Below are 19057 nucleotides of genomic sequence, written 5' to 3'. Positions count from 1 at the left end.
CAATATCCATCTTTTGTATCAAACAGAAACTTCACAAAATTTTATTGTGGTTTAATGCAGTTGAGATTTTATTCAATGGTAAGTTTAAACTTTGTTTCTGTATGTGTTCACATATGCACAAACATAAATACCTAAGAATATACAAAGAGGAAGATTCATGGAAGAACAAGGGAGTAATAAACTACTTATAGTTTTTCTGACTGAAGAGTAATGAAATGAAAGCTATTACACCATAGTGAAGTAATAAAGCATTTGGCAGACTATTTTTCAGATTATTATGAATTACTATAAATATACAAAAGAAAATACATATTTCTCAATCCGAATGACAAATATGGCCACTTTTGACAAATGTTAGAAAGTGAATAAAGGACTGCAGGCCCCCAGCCCTGCAATATAAATAGGATACTCAGCATCTGTGAAGTTTCCTCAAGGTAATGTCCATAGCACTGAGAGTGAAAAACTACAAAATGAGAGGAAATGCAGATTAAATGGGTAGCAACAGACTATTTTATGAGTGTCACAGTACATTCCAGAAACCAACAGGCACTTAATGGATACTGCAATGGCCTGTAATATGAATAAGGGAAACTAGGTGATTTCTACCATTTCCTAAATAAGTTAAATTTAGATTTATTTAAGTAGTGGTGTATATCTTGGGATTATAACATTTTTTTACTTATGGAATTGGTGTATTTACTAAAAAGGTCAAAATATTGGTATTTGTTTCAACAATCTAATTATATCACTCTTGTCTAACAAATTTTAAAGCCTTTTCTGAAGAGTCATTCGAATTTGGAGAGGAAAATACACATTAAAATAGATCCTTATTCTTTACAAGGATACAAAAATATATAGAAGTGGAGTCTTAACAGGAAGAATTTTATTTAATATGAAAATCTATTTATTTGGAACTATTCCTAAAATGATGTAGAAGATTTTATTCTGTTATGATTAAATAGTACTTATTTATGGTTAAATAATGTAATTTAAAATAATTGAAGAGCTATAATTTTAAAATACCAGTCACCAAAGGATTTCAAAAAGATTTTGGGATGATCTAAACTCATTATCTAGAGTTCTTTGAAGGCACTACACAAATAGGCAATAGATTCTTTTAATTATAAATACAGAAACTATTCTTTTTTCTTTAGAAAGATAGTGAGAGAGCGAAAATTTTAATATTTATTTTTTAGTTTTTGGGGGACACAACATCTTTGTTTGTATGTGGTGCTGAGGATCGAACCCAGGCCACATGCATGCCAGGCGAGCGTGCTACCGCTTGAGCCACATCTCCAGCCCCAAAGAAACTATTATAAGTTTGGTGAGCATAACCACATATTGTTTTATAATACATTAGTGAAGATTTTGTAGATTTTCTCTAGTATTTTTGGCACAAAGAGATATTTTACATATTTCAGTGAGATGTGTTAAATGTTATTTATTGGGCTTAAGAAGATTAATTTTATGAATCCATCAGGTAAAATACCAATGTTAAGAGAATTAATTATTTTAGATTGATTGTTTAAATAAGTTCAGTATCTTGGAAAAAATCAAACATTTAGAAATTGTACTTATACAATTTTATAATATTGCATGTGCTGCCATCTGCTGAACAAAAACTATCATAGACATAGCATACAAAAGGAATATATTCTTTGAGTATGCTGTGTCCTAGAACTGAGTATAAACACAGGACAAAAAAAAAAAAAGTAAACTGTAAATGGATTGAAGGGGGATCAGTGGAATACAGGGAGAGGATGAAGGACAGGGGAAAGTATTGAGGACTGAATTAGTTGTGTTCCATGCTTTTGTGATTATGTCAGCGTACAGGGTATATCCTGGTGTATAACTAAAAAGAATTTTTTAAAATAAAGTCATTAAATCACTCTTTTCAAAAGAAAAATCATTCCAAATTAACTTTAAATTTTATAAATTCAGTAAATAAGTCATCAAGAGATAAAATATTTTAAAAATGTTTTACATATTTCATTGAAAATTATATCAATTCATCCATAAATTCTATGAAATAAGTATCAGTTTCTAATGAACTTCAAAAAATTGCACTGCGATTTCTTAAGAGTTAAAGTGGACTTACTCTGTAGGTTGTGGTTCAGATATGAGGTGTCCCCCAAAGGCGCCTATGTGCATTTAGGAGATTAAATAATTAAATATGAGAGCTATACAAATAAATCAGTGGATTAATCCATTTGATAGAATAATAATTTGAATGGACTACTGGGTGGTAACTGTAGGCAAGTGGGGAGTTACTGGAGAAAATATGAGATAAACAATTTCCAAAATATATAACCACTTTGTGCCCAGAGAAATGGAGCCAGGTGAGACCTCTATAATTGCCAAATAAACTTCCTCCTCTGAATTGTTCTCATCAGTCACAAAGACAAAAAGCAGTGTCTTAATGAGCATGCGTGATGTCACTAATTTTGTTTTTCTTTTGAAGTCATCCCTCTGTATCCACTGGTTTAATATTTGGGGAAAGTTAAGATAAGAAACACGAACTTTCATCTCTTTACTAAAGGAAGAGGAATATTGCTAAAAGCACTGAAGCAGAAAACCTATTGCTGAAAGAGTAAACCTTGAAACTTTATAACTCACAAACAGAATAAAAATCAGAGTATAAGGATCACATGAATTTTTATAGATTTTAAGAAAATATTGTCGCTGGCCCCAGGGGAGCACACCTGTAATCCCAGCAGCTTGACTGAGGCAGGAAGGTCTCAAGGCCCTAAACTGTCCGGATTACATCTCTGCTTTGAACTAGTAACCCTGGACAGTGAGAAGCTGCTTCAGGGAATCTTTGTGCAAAAATGCAGAGAGAACTGCCCTGTTGCAGTTGGCTCTTGTTGATAGGGAGACTCCATCAGAGCTGGTTCACTCACCATGTCCCACTTCCACTTATAATTGAGTCGTGTCTTCAATTTTTTAATTCTAATTTTCCTAATACAACCCACCGCCTGCATTTGGAGAACTGTTCACTCACCCTGTAGGTCAACACAGTAAAACTAAGCAACTCAGTGAGACCCAGTCTCTAAGTGAAGCGCGCGCACACACACACACACACACACACACACACAATCAATCAATCAATCAATCAACGGGGGGGGGGGGGGGGGGCTAGGGATGTGGTCCAGTGGTTAAGCCCCATTGGGTTAAATTGAAAAAGAGAATATTGTTGCTTTTAGCAGATTCACATTATCATGAACTTCTGGCAGGCAAATCTGAGCACCATAGTATACAAAGCAGAAAGATGATGCTGAAGGACAATAGAAGTTCACCAAGGAAGCAGGCCTTAGTTGGGAAGTTCTTAAGTCTCCCCCTTCTTCCCCTCCAACTTTCCCTGTCCTTGGCCAGGGTACTATTGGTACCACTGGTACTCGGACACCAGAACATTCTTGTTCCTCTGGGCCTTAGAGAACTCCATCTTGTCCGCGCCCTTGCCACTGTACCAGGGCAGGAAGGCCTTGAGCCAGAACATGGCGGTGAACTGCTCCGAGATGCACATGAACAGCTCCTGGATGGCCATGCTGTTGCCACGGAAGGTGGTGGAATGTCTCACATGGCAGTCTTCATGCTGTGGAGTATCCACTCCACAAAGTAGCTGCTGATCTTGTTCGGCATGCTGAGCATTTGCTCGTCCACTGCCTCCCTGGACGTGCGGCCTCAGAAAATGGTAGCCACTGCCAGGTAGGGACCATAGACCGGGTATCACTTGGCCATCGCTCTTGGCGTTGATCGTCTCCTCGGTGAGCTTGGGTACAGTCAGAACAAGGTACCAGCAGGCTGTCCCTGCTGTTCAGGGGCAAGAAGCACAGCATGAAGAAGTGCACGTGGGGTAAAGACCCCATGTTCACGGACAAGTTGCGCAGATCTGCTTCAGCAGGCCCAGGAAGCTCAGACCAGGTGGTGTCACCGCTCACAGTGGCAGCCAGCAGGAGAGCACCATATGTGGGGGTGGTCAGCCTCAGAATGCAGAAACGAGTCATATAGAGTCTCATTGTCAGCGTGGAAGATTTTATCTGTGTTTTCCACCAGCTGGTGTCCAGAGAGGGTGGCATTGTAGGGCTCCATCTTTGTGTCAGACACATTTTGCAAGGGCATGATGCTGAAGGTGTTCATGGTGCAGTCTTGGTACTTCTCCCAGATCTTGCTGATGAGAAGGGTGCCCATACCCAAACCAGTGCCACTACCCTGCTAGTGGGTCAGGCGTAAGCCCTGGGCACAGTCGCAGCTTTCTGACTCTTTCCTCATCACATCCATAATGAGTTCTCCAGCTGGGCCCCTCCTGTATAGTAGCCCTTTGCCCAGTTAGTTGTCTGACCTGAATATCTGGCCAAATGGTCCTAATCTCACTGAGTCAGTTGTGCCTGGTTCTATGACCTGAGGTATGTTTTTATTGCCAGCTGCTTCATTATAGTTTACATTGATTCTCTCCAGCTGTAAGTCACTCTTGCCATGGTAATTGCTGGTGAGGGGTCAGTGTCATGCTTATGGCTGATGACTTCTCAGAACAGTGCCATTCTGGTTGCCACACTGGCCTGCCTGCATGTTCATGATTTCCTGCAATGATGCTGACTTTGGAGAGGGTGGAGGCCAGAGGGCTTGGTTCACTATCTTCAGGTCATTGAAAATATTATTTTGAAGTTGTATTCCAAGTTGAAAAATCTTGTTTACCTACAATATTTAAAATTCATATATATAATACATACATGCAGTAATCCCTCTGTATCCACTGGTTCTGAATGCACAGATTCAACCAACTACACATTGAATATATTTTAAAAACTTGTTCATGCTGAACATGTATAGACATTTTTACTCATTTTAATTCCATAACCAATGCATTACCATAGCTACTTACCTAGCATTTATACCATTAAGTATTATAAGTAATCCAGAAATAATTTAAAGCATATCAAAGAATGTGCATAGAGTTTATACAGTTATTACACCATTAAGGGAATTTATAATCTGTCAATTTTCATATACACAAGGGTCTTGGAACCTATTATCTGAAGATACCTTGCAATGTATGTCCTTTACAATTTCAATAAAAGACCTTGTCTAAAAAAATAAAAATTTATGGTGCTAGTGTTCTATGGGCTTATACTGTTATTCTTAATTTTTTAAAGTCATTATTATGGAATTTCATGTGTGTATGCTACAAATTATGAGTAATTTTATTATTTGAAGTGTTGAAATATTAAATATTTAAAATAATACTTTAAAATTTATTCTAATTAAAAATCATATAGTAAGCCAGAAATTGCAAGACAAGTACCATATTACCTTGCTTATATGTGGATTCTATGAAGGCTAAATTCGTTCGAGTAAAGTAGAATAGTGGCTTTAGGGAGTGAAGAAGTGGGTGTGAGGAGATGTTGGTCAAAGGGTATAAAATATCAGTGTGTTAGGGGCTGGGTGTGGTTGTACTTGTCTGTAAACCCAGCTGCTGAGGCAGGAGGATCGGGAATTTAAAGCCAGCTTCAGCAAAAGTGAGGCAGTAGCAACTCAGTAATACTCTGTCTCTAAATAAAATAAGCACAGAGCTGGGAATATGGCTCAGTGGTCAAGTGTCCCTGAGTTCAATTCTCAGTACCCCACCCCTACAAAAAACATTTTTCAGTGTGCTAAGAAGAGTCAGTTTAGAGGATCTATTATAAAATAGTGATCTGTAGTTAGTAACAATTATTATATTCTTAAATATTGGCAAGGGAATAAACTTTAAATTCTTACCACAAAAAAATAAAAGGTGAAATAATGAATATCTAATTAGCTTGATTTAGCCACATCTACATATTTGAAAAAATGCTGTGCACAATATAAGTAATTTTCATTTGTCAATTTAAAAAAAAGTACAGCAGCAACCATAACAAAACCAATAATACAGGGTGTGGGTTTAGTTCAATGTTAGAATGCTTGGCTAACAAAGGAAAAACCCTGGATCCCCAGGTCAAAAAAAAAAAAAAAAATTAAAAAAAAATTAAAAGAAAAAGGAAAGACCAATAATACTTCTCCACCAGATGGCAACATTGAGTTCTTTTTAAAAAAATAAGTGGTTACAGCAAAAATCAGAGAATGCAGTGATTTAAGTAACCAGAGAAAAATAATAATTGCTTTTCTTTATTTAGTTGAAAGAAGAGTAATTATTTTAATTCTAAGAGATTTAACCAAAAATATTTAATTAATACATCAAATAAACACTATAATTAAAAATTGAATAGATGATTTATTAAATAATGATTCAATTTGTGAATGTTTATATTGTATTTCAATTAAACTACCTATCAGAGTAGAAATTTATTAATAACTTAGAGAGAGAAACTTGCTTATTAAAATTATTAAAATATAGCACATTAAAAAGGAAAGACAGTGGAATGAACCTGATATTACTTTCTATTTACATATATGAATACTCCAAAGTGAATTTCACCATCATGTACACCCATAAGAAATTGATTTTAAGAAGTAAGATAAAAAAATAACTATAGGTAAATGGCAGAAAGATCAATAGAGAAGGAGGAGGGGAAAAGTTAGGAGAGGTACTGAGGTCCTAATTAGAATTACATATATTCCATGCTTGTATAATTACACCAGAATGAATTCTACTGTCATATATAACAAAAAAGAGTCAATAGAATAAAAATAGTAAATTAAACATATGTAAAAAGTTACCCAAATCCACAATATTTATCTCAAAATGGAAATCTAAAATATTAGCATAGGATCCAAAGTTCTAATATCATTTAGAAGCAGTTGATAAAAGTGCCTAATAAGTTACCGGGACAAAGAAACACTATTTAAGGTAGCTTGAGTAATTGCAACTGTAAAGTCAGCACAAAATTATGAATTATAGGTTTAGTATAATAGACTATAGATCCATATTAGCAGTTTGGAAAACAGAAGATGATTATAACTTGTCTCATTTACTGAGAAACCTTACAATTTGACATAGCTGAAACAAGTTTAAATAAAATAAATATTAGAGATTAGCCACCAATAAACTCTAGAGGGGTTTTATAATTAAGGAACAGATGCCACTAAAGCCCTCATGGTCTATATGAACCCTAACAATATATCAGTAATCAAATATGAGCTAAGCAAATCCCCAAAAGAATTTGTAACACTAGTAAATATGGATGGTGGATACTTAAGATAATTTTAATATTTTGATCATTATACTAATTATTATATGGTACACCTTTTTAAATAAAAGATTCTACAAGATTTTATCCTTATGGGATAATGGTAAATAACAGCCTTGATATGAGGAAAAGTTGTATATGATTATTGATTGGATAAAGGGAAAGGGTGAGAGGTATTACTTGTAATATGAGAGTTTTTTTTCTATTCTGGGGGACCTTGAGTAAGTTTAGATTCATCCATTCAAATGCTAAGCATTTAAAATTTTTATTAAAATTGTGTTGTAATAGCATGGAGATTCCAGGAAATTTAGAGAGCCTGGGTTGAAGGAAAGAGGATTTATAAACTAAGGTTATATTTTAGCCTGCATATATGAGAAATTAAATAATTGATGGCTATAAAGTAGAATTAAAAAAACGGAAGAGATAGCTACTCATACAGTTAAGCATTGTTTTAGAAATCAGTAAAAATTTAAGCAAAGGTCCAGTTGAGCCATTATACTCATAATTCTTCATAGCTCTAAATCTACTGTGTTTTCTCATTTCAAAGAATTATAATGTGCTGTTATTAATAAAATATCATTACAATTGGAAAAACACACATTGAAGATAAGCAAAGAGGATGAATATGTAGAGTTCCTCTGATTACTTCATATTCCTCAAAATTAGAGAAAAAGGAACAAGAGAAATGAATTGGATGAATGTAAAAATATTACAGGGAAATAAGTCAGTGATCAGAGAAAAAAGTGCAAATAGTTTTGAAAACCATCCACTCAAGAAACATGGCTAAAAAGATGGGTAAGATAAATTTCCAATGGTGCATGCTCCTTTAGAAAGCCTGGGCAAGTCTTTAGGTGATTATGGGAACAGACTGTCTGAAAGTATGAGTATGAATGCTCAGGAAAAAAACAACAACAAAATGAGCTACTTAAAGAAGAAAAGGAGTCTATATGGAAAATTAGAGGCTTAAATGGCTTTACTGAAAAAGTGACAATCATGGGACATAACTGAGGCATGGAATTAAGACAAAGTGCCATATTTGTATCCCTGATTCTTTTTACCCACAGTTGTGATTCTTATGACCAGCTATAGAAATGCTGAGACTGGGTGACTCAACATCATTTGACATCAAAAACTTCAGCTGGAATATGGCCTCTGTATAAATTCATCTTCCAAATCTTTGAGCACATCTCGCTTCAGTCTATTTCATAGACAGAAAGGTAGGTGCAAAGGATTGTGATTTAGCTCGTATTCTTATATTCTGTGATTCAAGGATATATAGAAAAAGTCTCTAAGTAACTATTGAGAAGCTCATTAATGTTAATCATGAAGACACATCATTGATTTTGGCAGCTAAGATAAAATAATAATAATAAATTATATTAACACTATGAATAAAGAACTGAACACAAGAATAATTTGAGACTGCTCATGAGATTGTAACTTTCTAACTGCTAGAAGCATACTTAGCATTTTAAAATTAATAATGTTTGGTATGTTTCTAATGATCTCAAACATGCCAAATCTGACATAAGAAGAATAAATTCATTTTATGTATTCTTTGGTAATATAGTCCATAAAGAAAAGGGAATTATTTTCAGTTCAAAATATTTTAGGAGAAAATGTGCCTAGAATGACTAAACTATTGCAAGACTTGAAAATCAGGATATATTCATCAATTATTTCAAAAGCATTGAGTTAAAAATCAAACTGAATTCAGGACCAATTGATACATGTTTTCTTTTTTTCAAAAGATAATTTCTATGCAATCATATATATTTCATCTAATATATGTGTGCCTTATTTTTAAAATGCCTATTGTCATAATCTCAGTAAATCTTTTCAGCACTATGAGACAGAAACTATAAAATTTTATGTACTTATTTTATTTCTTCCCCCAGATAACTAAATGTTACATAAAATTTTTGTAATAAATTTAACATGAAGAAACTAAGGCTTCAGGAATTATTTCCCAAAGGCAATTTAAATAAAAATAAGAAGAGTCTGGATATCAATCCAGGTCTTCATATTAGACAGCAATTCATATTTACCTGAGACCCAGACTGTTCCCGTTGGAGGGTCACAGCAAACATGCCAATAGTGTAAGGGCATTTGAAAAAATTCTAAAGTACCTAGTAAGGTAGCATTGTGCAATAGCTAAAAATTAAGAGTCAGGAATATCATCAGGACCCTGACTCAGCAGATGAGACTCATGTAACTTTGAAATTCTAATCATTCTGCCTCAGTAGTAAAAATGAGTACTAAATATAGAGCCTATTTCTTGAATGTTTGTGGAAGTTTGATTGAGCTTACATTTAAGCAAAATAAACACAAGCTATAGCATAAAGCCTGGAATGTGATAATAGTATGTTGTAACTATTGTTAAAATAAGTATTTTCTGTTAGTGTGGAGATATGTACATATTTTTTTAAAATAAAAGGTTGAGTAAGATGTCATCTGCTACTTATTCCCCTCTAAGAGAATATTTTGATTTTATCAATATTTTTATTGTGCCAAAACACTGGAATATTCTAAAAGAGAACTTTAAATTATCAGTCATATGTTCTCACTAAGGATAATGCCTAGCTAGTGAGATAATACTTTATAATTTTAAGATTTTAGGTCGATGACTATATTTAGACATTAAGCCTGATTTATAGCACATCTGATGTTATCAGATTTGTTTTCTTTAGTACACATATTTACTGATTCAAATATTTCACAGAATTATCATTGCCAAAAAATAGTGCCAGATTTAACAATTGTCTTTCTTTTATGATGATATCTAATCCAGTCTTACATTTTTCAAAAGTGAATATCCTAAAGTTATAAATTTATTTTGGACTGATCCAGTCTTAGTCCTACAAATTCTGATAGTAAAATCATTCTTAATCTTCAGTAGAATGAGGTCCCTTTTAGGAAACACTAGAAACAGTTATGTCTCTTCTGATTGCTGACCCCTGCTGTTGTTCTCCACCAAGCTGGGGTTACTAAACTATTTTTTATTATTATTATTTTTATTATTATTATTATTATTATTATTATTTTGCTTGCTTATACCCTGATAATCCTCCCTTAACAATAACATCTTATAGATCATATCTAGAGATCTTTATTTACTTTCTTAGAGCCATGCTTTTTCAGAAGTTTGGGCAATAGAATTCTTCACTTCTTGTGTGTGTGGTAGTGAGTAAATGGCCATCACATAACAGCTAATCTAGGAGGAAGAGACTTAAATGTAAAAATAAAAGCATCCAGTACTATCAGGCTATTAGGGCTTTTTTTAATACTGCATTAACCAGATTTATGAATCTCAAATTATTATCAGGTATTTAAATGAAAAAGATTTTAAATTTTTCTAAATATTAAATCAAGATTGTTCATTATATGTACTGATCTTTACCAAATAACTATGCATTGATTATACAACTATTTAGCAAATTCCTCTATATCTTTAAATTATAAATCAAATGAATCTGATTCTCTGGAGTGCTTCTACCTTATATGAAGCAGAAAAAGTAATAACTGTTTTCCCACGTGTTCACAATTCGTTGACTATATTATGAGACTTAAGTCTTGAGGAGATTTCATCTACTGTATTTTCATCATGTTAAATTCTATGGCATGATTTTGCTGTTAAACATAGTAAATAGCAAATATATTAGAAAAAAAGGTGACAGCTACATTTGTATTTTTTGGAATAAATGCAAAATGCAATTTGCTATATAAGTCACCATCAATCTAAAAAATACCAACAAGCAAAAGTCCCCAGAATGTTTACAGAATTACTAGGATTAAGAAAATTTCTTCACATATTAAAATGTTTTACTCACCCTGCTCAGTTGGGGTACAAAATAAGAGCGGGGTGGGGTCAGTTACAGAATGATTTATGATCAAATGTGATTATGAATTGCTATCTTAGTTTTCCTTCTTAGCATTTGGTAATTTCTATTAAATATAGAATTTCCTCATGATTTTGTATTTAGATTCGGAAACATTGTTAGGAGATCTATTTTTTTTTACCTAACAAAATTTGGAAAACATTAACATGAATTTGAAATATTTTTTCAGTTCTTTTTCTTGATATAATTTAATAACATTTCTCTTCATATTCTACTTTAAACTGAGAAATGTGTGACCATTAGGAAATCTAATACTAATTTCTACCTTATATGAAGCAGAAAAAGTAATAATTGTTTTCCCACATATGTTCACAATTGTTGACTATATTATGAGACTTGGTCTTGAGAAGATTTCATCTACTGTATTATCATCATGTTAAATTCTATGGCATGATTTTGCTGTTAAACATAGAAAATAGCAAATAAATTAGAAAAAGAAGTGACAGCTACGTTTGTATTTTTTGGAAGAAATGCAATATGAAAAATCAGCCCTGGTCTTTGTGGCCCACCACCCAGAAGTGTTAAAACAGTAAAAGCATTTTTTTAAGACTAGCTAATATAGAGAGACTTTAATGTAAAAATAAAAGCACTCACTAGTATCAGGCTATTAGGGCTTTGTTTAATGCTGCATTAACCAGATTTATTAATGTCAACTTATCAGTTATTTAAATGCAAAAGATTTCAAATTTTTCTAAATGTTAAATCAAGATTGTTTGTTACATGTAGTGATCTTTTCCAAATAACTATGCATTGATTATACAACTATTTAGCAAAGTCCTCTATAGTTTTAATTGAATCTTAAATCAAGTGAATCTGATTCTCTTTAAGTGCTATAAACATTTAAAAAAATATAAAATCAAACATATATGCAGTATTACTGTAAATATAAAACTAAAAGCATTCATAAGGCTAAGTGGTTAGCAAAAATGTAATTTAAATGTCTTTTTATATTTCTCATAATTTTTATACATTTCAGAGCCTACACATTTTCTATTTTAAGGGTTTGGGTAATTCTATAAGAATTTTATATTTCTCAGCATTTTGTTTAACTTATTATATTTAATAGAGAAATAAAATCTCAGACATATGTAGCTTCAAGTTCTGAGCTGATGAGTAATTAATCTATAATTCTCATGATTGCTTTGTCTTTTTATTTTATTTGTCAGTGAAATTTACATGTGCAACTTTCACACATGTTTAAACTTGAACTGAAATTGTATGTCCTTTTAATTCACTGACAATTTCTTTTGAGCTACTATACTTGTCTATGCAGGCACAGATGCCCCAAATCAGTAAGTAGTCAAAGGTAGAAACAGAAAATTATAAATAATTTGGAGAAAAGTAGAAAAAGTAGGCTAATACTTGGAACAATAAGAATTCATAAATGCATAAATGGAAGGCCATCCAAAGTCCAAAAGTGCTTCAAATAATAAAAAAAAATTAAATATTCAGAAACAGGCTAATGATGTAGCTCAGTAGTAAAGTGCTTGCCTAGCATGTGTAAGACCCTGTGTTGGATCCTTAGCATTGCAAAAATAAACAAATAAAAATTTTAAATATAGTGCTTAGAGGAAATAGTATTTTATGTGTCAATGTAAGAAAAAAAATTGCTAAACTCTAAGTTTAAAGAACGAGTAATATATTGAAAATATTTATGAATACACCCCAGTAAATCTTACCATCTTGTACTTCCACAATAAATTAATTTAAAAATAATTATGGGTAAATGGCAGGAAGATCATTGGGGGAAGAGAGCAGGAGGAGGGGAAAGGGAAGAGAAAAGAGAGGTACTAGGTTCTGAATTAGAGTAAGATATATCTCATGTTTACAAATTATATTAAAATATATTCTACTTTTATGTAAAACTAAAAATAACCAAAAATATAAAAATGAAATATATAAACAAAACCATTATTTCTAATATGTTTGCAAAATTGAATAGAGAAAGTTAAATTGTCTCATTAAAAATGTAAATAACTTTATCAAATGAATAACACTGGATGATAAAGTAATTGTTCCATATTAATTTTAAAAATAAGTAAAACAATATTAAAGGACAGCAACAAATGTTTTAATTAATTTTAAACATATTGTGTTTCTGAAATAGTGACACCAGTTTTTACAAATATCAAATCTATCCAAAATTAATGCATTATATCAGTGTAAATATTGGTTGGTAAAAAGTTGATAATGTTAACTGAGTTGAGTTCATACATATACTATAATGATAAATTAAATTGCAAAAAAAAAGAAAGGAGAAAATAATAAAAAGAAGGAGAGGGTGAAGAATTAAATAAACTGCTATAATCCTAAATTCTGAATATGAGTATATGAATACTAAATAGACATAAAAATAATCAACTATCCTAAAAGAAAAGCATGAATATATGAAAATCAGTGAATAAAAATAGTGAATCTTTTTGATATCCAAAATTGTGTTTTTTAGCACTTTTTCATTTTTAGCAAAGAATAAAAATTACATTTCTTATCATCAGTAAAATAATAGGGTACTTTCAGGGTTTCAAAAACTGTTTAGTTTTATGAAAATGAAAGTAAAAACAAAAACCTTAAAATGAAAAAAAATAAGAATGATGTAACATTTCTGCCGCATTTTAATACTTAGTAAATTCATATTGATTAAGAAGATCAATTTAAAAGTAATTAGAAATATATCTTAAAATCAGTGAGAGTTTTTCTAAGTGAGACATAACATCTAAAACCTTGTGTGATACAGGTTTCTGGCATTTAGGAAACAGTTAATACTCACTTGTAAAAATAAAGTTTAATTGAATGGAAAAATATGATGAAGCGAATGATGCAACAAGAATTCTGCATATATTATTAAGGGAGGATTTATTATTATTTTCCTAAAAATATTCTAAAGGAGATAATTAATAGCTAAATCTTTTTCCAATCATCTCTGCACACAAAGCTAAGAGTGAAATATGTATTTTGCAAATTATTTGGCAACAAGATTAGACATTTACTTTGAATCAAGCAAGGCAGAGCAAATGGTAATCTTAAATGACTATCTGATTCTATTGGAATGGTACTCTTTGTATTTCATCAGGACCAGGAAAAATAATTAATTAGGATTTCAATATGAAAAAGGGTGATTTTCTTAGTTGGGAATCAACTTCGTGAAAGAGGTAAAAGACCTCTACAACGAAAACTACAGAACACTATAAAGAAAGAAATTAAAGAAAACCTTAGAAAATGGAAAGATCTACCTTGTTTTTGGATAGGCAGAAGTAATGTCAAAATGACCATACTACCAAAAGCACTATGCAATTCCGGTCAAAATTCCAATGACAATCCTCATAGAAATAGAAAAAGAAATCATGAAATTCATCTGGAAACATAAGAGACCCAGAATAGCTAAAGTAATCTTTAGCAAGAAGAGTGGAGTAGGTGGCATTACTCTCCCAGACCTTAAACTTTTACTACAGAGCAATAGTAACAAAGACAGCATGGTACTGGCACTTAAATAGACTTGTAGACTAATGATAAAGAATACAAAATAGAGAGAGAACCCCACATGAATACAGTTATCTCATACTAGACAAAAGTGCCAAAAATATATATTGAAAAGGTAGCCTCTTTGACAAATGGTGCTAGGAAAACTGGCAATCCGTATGCAATAAAATGAAATTAAGCCCCTATCTTGGACCATTCACAAAACTCAAGTCAAAGTGGATTAAGGACCTAGGGATGAAACCAGAGACACTGCACCTCTAAGAAAAAAAGTAGGCCCAAATCTCCATCATGTTGGATTAGACCCCGACTTCCTTAATATGACTCCTATAGTGCAAGAATTAAAATCAAGAATCAATAAATGGGATGAATTCAAACTAAAAAGCTTCTTCTTGGCAAAAGAAACAATCAGTGAGGTGAATAGAGAGCCCACATTTGGGGAGCAAATTTTTACCACAGGCACATCAGAGCACTAATCTCTAAGATATATAAAGAACTCAAAAATCTTAACACCAAAAAACCGAAATAACCCAATCCAAAAAATGGGCTAAGGAACTGAACAAACACCTCTTAGAAGATGCTATACAATCAACCAACAAATATATGAAAAAATGCATCATCTCTAGCAATTAGAGAAATGCAAATCAAAACTACCCTAAGATTTCATCTCACTCCAGTCAGAATGGCAGCTATTAAGAATAAAAACAATGATAAGTGTTGGTGAGGATGTGGGGAAAAAGGTATACTCATACATTGCTAATGGGACTGCAAATTGTTACAACCAATATGGAAAGCATTATGGAGATTCCTTAGAAAATTGGGAATGGAACCACCATTTGACCCAGCTATCTCACTTCTTACTCTATACCCAAGGAACTTAAAAACAGCATACTATAGGGACACAGCCACATCAGTGTTTATAGTAGCACAATTCACAATAGCTAAGCTGTGGAACAAACCTAGATACCCATCAGTTGATGAATGAATAAAGAAAATGTGAGATATATATATACACACACACACACACACACACGCACATATATACACACACACAATGGAATACTATTCAGCATTAAAATAGAATACAGTCATGGCATTTTCAGGTAAATGGATGGTGTTGGAGAATATAATACTAACTGAAGTAAGTCAATCCCAAAAAATCAACTCCTGAATGTTTTCTCTGATATAAGGATGCTGATTCATAATGGGGTTGGGGGGATAGCATGTGAGGATTAGAAGAACTCTAGATAGAGCAAAGGGGAGGGACTAGAGAGGAGTAATGGGGGTAGGAATGAGATGGGCGTCATTACCCTAAGTAAATGTATGAAGACACGAATGTGTAACTCTATTTTGTGTACAACATAAATATGAAAAATTGTGCCCTATATGTATAATATGAATTGTAATGCATTCTGCTGTCATATATAGCAAATTATTATTTAAAAGAAAACATAAAAAAGGAGTTTTTTTGGTCAGAATGATTTCAGTGTTCAAGAAGATACTGAGTACCCCACAGGACTTCCACCTAGACTGGGTTAGATGCTAGTTGTATCTTAAATCACAGTGAGTTTAAGTGTCAATTTCTGTTGGCATCTAAGAACGCTCTCAGGGCAAAGGCAGTAAGGAAAATCATAAAATATTGATCTGATGTCAGTCAAATACTCTGAAGATTATGGGCTTGCTTACCAATGTCATCTGAGTCATTAATCCAGTATAAGCAGATCCAGTGAATCTATGTGGACCTTACTCTCTTATGATTTTTTGCTATCCTATTTAAGCAGCTACACACACACATACACTCCTAAACTTGATGGATTGTTGTATCTTAACTGATCATATTTTTACAAGAAAGATACTATAATAAATCTGGGGAAAATAATACAGAAAAACATTAGAGATAACCTGCTTTATTAAAGTGAAACCTTTCTACAAAATATTTTTAAATAAATATCAAATCAGATTCTTTGTTTTATTGTTTCTCTAAGTGAAAATAGTTAAAATGCCCATTCATGGAATAATTATACTAATTTTGTAATTTTTTATATTGGAATAAAAAATATTAAGAATCCTATAACCTTTTTTAAAATTTTTATTTATTTATTTTTGTTTTTCTCCTGTACTTGTCATAACAAGAGCCAAGAGTCATTTTATTATTCTACCTTGATTTGACTTTTTACTGTTTCTTTACCAGCAGGACCTGCAAACGCAGTTCTTCAGATACATAATTTGTTGCCATGTGTTTAGTTAAGAATGCAACCCTATCTTTTTTCCATTATGCTTATTTCTAGATGATTTAAAGTATTTTGTTATGAAATCTGAACCTAAATCTTATAAACATTGTTTAAAAAAGTTCATAATCTTTACTTAGCAATCTTTATTTTCATATTCAACTTTATGTTCTCTTTAACAAAAGCTTTTAAGCCATTCTAAGACATATACTCTTAAAATTAAGTCATATGTATACTCATTCTAAGTTATGTACTCTGTGGGTGGGGGATTAGAGGTATCATTAAAAAGGCAGAAAGCAAAATTTAAGTGAATGAAATCTACTTTTACTTATTTTACATATTTTATATACTCTCTAGACTCTTTGAATATCCACATTACATGGTATATTGCAGATAAAATTAATGGGTATGTTTCCCTTAAGACTGCTATTTCACAGGATTGGTAGACCTCCTTGGTTTGGGCAGAATAATTTTTTAAAACTAAGTGTTATGAATAACTTTTGCGAGCTTTATTTCCCTTTCCAGTCTAATATCTTTGAGTCCGGTTCTTAAAAGTTCTTCTAAAAAATTAGCCTTTGAGCAAGTATAATTGTAAATAAAGAGGATATGAATATATGCATATATGTAAATTTTATATATATATATTACATATATATATATATATATTTATTTTTGCTAAGTAACAAAATGGTTGATATCTTTTTACAACAACTTGTCTGCAGAGTAACAAGGATTCTGCCTCTATAGATCTAAAGCTAAAAGCTAAACCCCATAGCATCTCTGCTTTTTTACAATTTAGAAAACAATGACATTCCTTTCACAGGAACAGAATGCTGACAGATACAACTCCAGGGCTGTAGGAAACCATGCTTCAAAGTGCTACTTACTCTTTTTTAAAATTTTATATCCTTTCCATGCTGTGTTCTGTTTAAGAGTAAGTAATTCAGAAATATTTCTATTAAAACTTTACTGATATTTTAATTAAACATAAAGAATAAAATGACAGAACTTGTTGAATTTTTTGTTTGTTTTAAATATACCAGAAAAAGCATGTATTTACTACACACACACACACACACACACGTATATATAGATAGAGATAGATAGAAGAGATATAAACATATATGTGTGTGTGTATATATATATATATATATATATATATACAGATTTTTTTTATTCTATGAAGGAAACTGTAGTAAGAGTAAATATATGCCATCAAATAAGTGAAAATATATGTGCATATATATTTAGAATGATTATAATAAAAAAGGTTGACATTTTATCTTCAGTAATCTTATAATATTTGATATTTGCAATAGAATTATTAGACAATAGGAAAAATGTTATAATTCAAGTTTGGAAAATACATAGATTTGCTATAAGCCCTATTTTCCAAGTTCCTGTTAATATAGAAACACTCAAAAGAGAAATTATTTGATTATGAGAGCTGTAACATATCAGTTCATCCTAGTTTGAATGGACTGACTGCTAACATGTTGAGTGGGGAATGCCTTAGAAGGGCTATTATTCCTGGGTACATTCCCCACTTATCCTCTGCTTCCTGAGGATACCATGAGTCAGGTGATTTTTCTCATCTGAGCTCTTCCCCTATGGTGTGCTACCTCACCTTGGGCCCAGAGAAATGGAGTCAGTCATCAATGAACCTCTGAAACTGTTAGCCCAAATAAACTTTACCTCTTCTAAGATTTTCCTGTCAGATGTTTCGGTCACAGCAATAAAAAAGCTGACTGAACCACAGATATTCCAGGTACTCTTTGCCCAAGTAATTTATTCATTTATTTGGCAACTGTTTTCAATTGGGCAGCAGGTTATAGGTAAAATGGTCTTCAAAACAAAACCAAGTTCCTCTTTTCTCAGAATCCACAGTGAAAGGCAGATTATTATTTTCTTAAAATCTTCCATTAATGTATATGAAATTATCCACTTTGTGGATCACCAAAATCAACACTGTACTTAGAAGTACAAAAATTAAAAATGAAAGGGCTGGATATGTGGCTCAGTGGTTAAGCATCCTTGGGTTCAATACCACCAACAAAAAGAGTGATAGAATGGAAAGGAAATATAAAATATCCAGAGGAATTGTTGTTCTCCCCTTTCAGAAATTAATCATGACCTATTGGTTAATTAGAATGCCATCTTTTCATTGTTCAGATATAAAATTTTGCAGTCATTCTAAACTTCTGTGTTTCACTCAATTTCCATATCCAACACATCAGCCACTGCAAAATGTCAGTAAATTGACTTTACTTTCAAATGATATTCAAGATCATAC

The 19057-nt window shown here is 32.2% G+C and overlaps 1 pseudogene; it reads right to left on the bottom strand.

The window, feature by feature from the left end:
- Nucleotides 1-3376: 3376 nt before the first annotated feature.
- LOC101969942 (tubulin beta-2A chain pseudogene) lies at nucleotides 3377-16772 on the bottom strand (annotated as a pseudogene).
- Nucleotides 16773-19057: the final 2285 nt, after the last annotated feature.

Source organism: Ictidomys tridecemlineatus, chromosome 6 (genome assembly GCF_052094955.1).
Source record: "Ictidomys tridecemlineatus isolate mIctTri1 chromosome 6, mIctTri1.hap1, whole genome shotgun sequence".
Taxonomy (NCBI): Eukaryota; Metazoa; Chordata; class Mammalia; order Rodentia; family Sciuridae; genus Ictidomys; species Ictidomys tridecemlineatus.
This window is presented reverse-complemented; position numbering and strand designations above follow the sequence as displayed.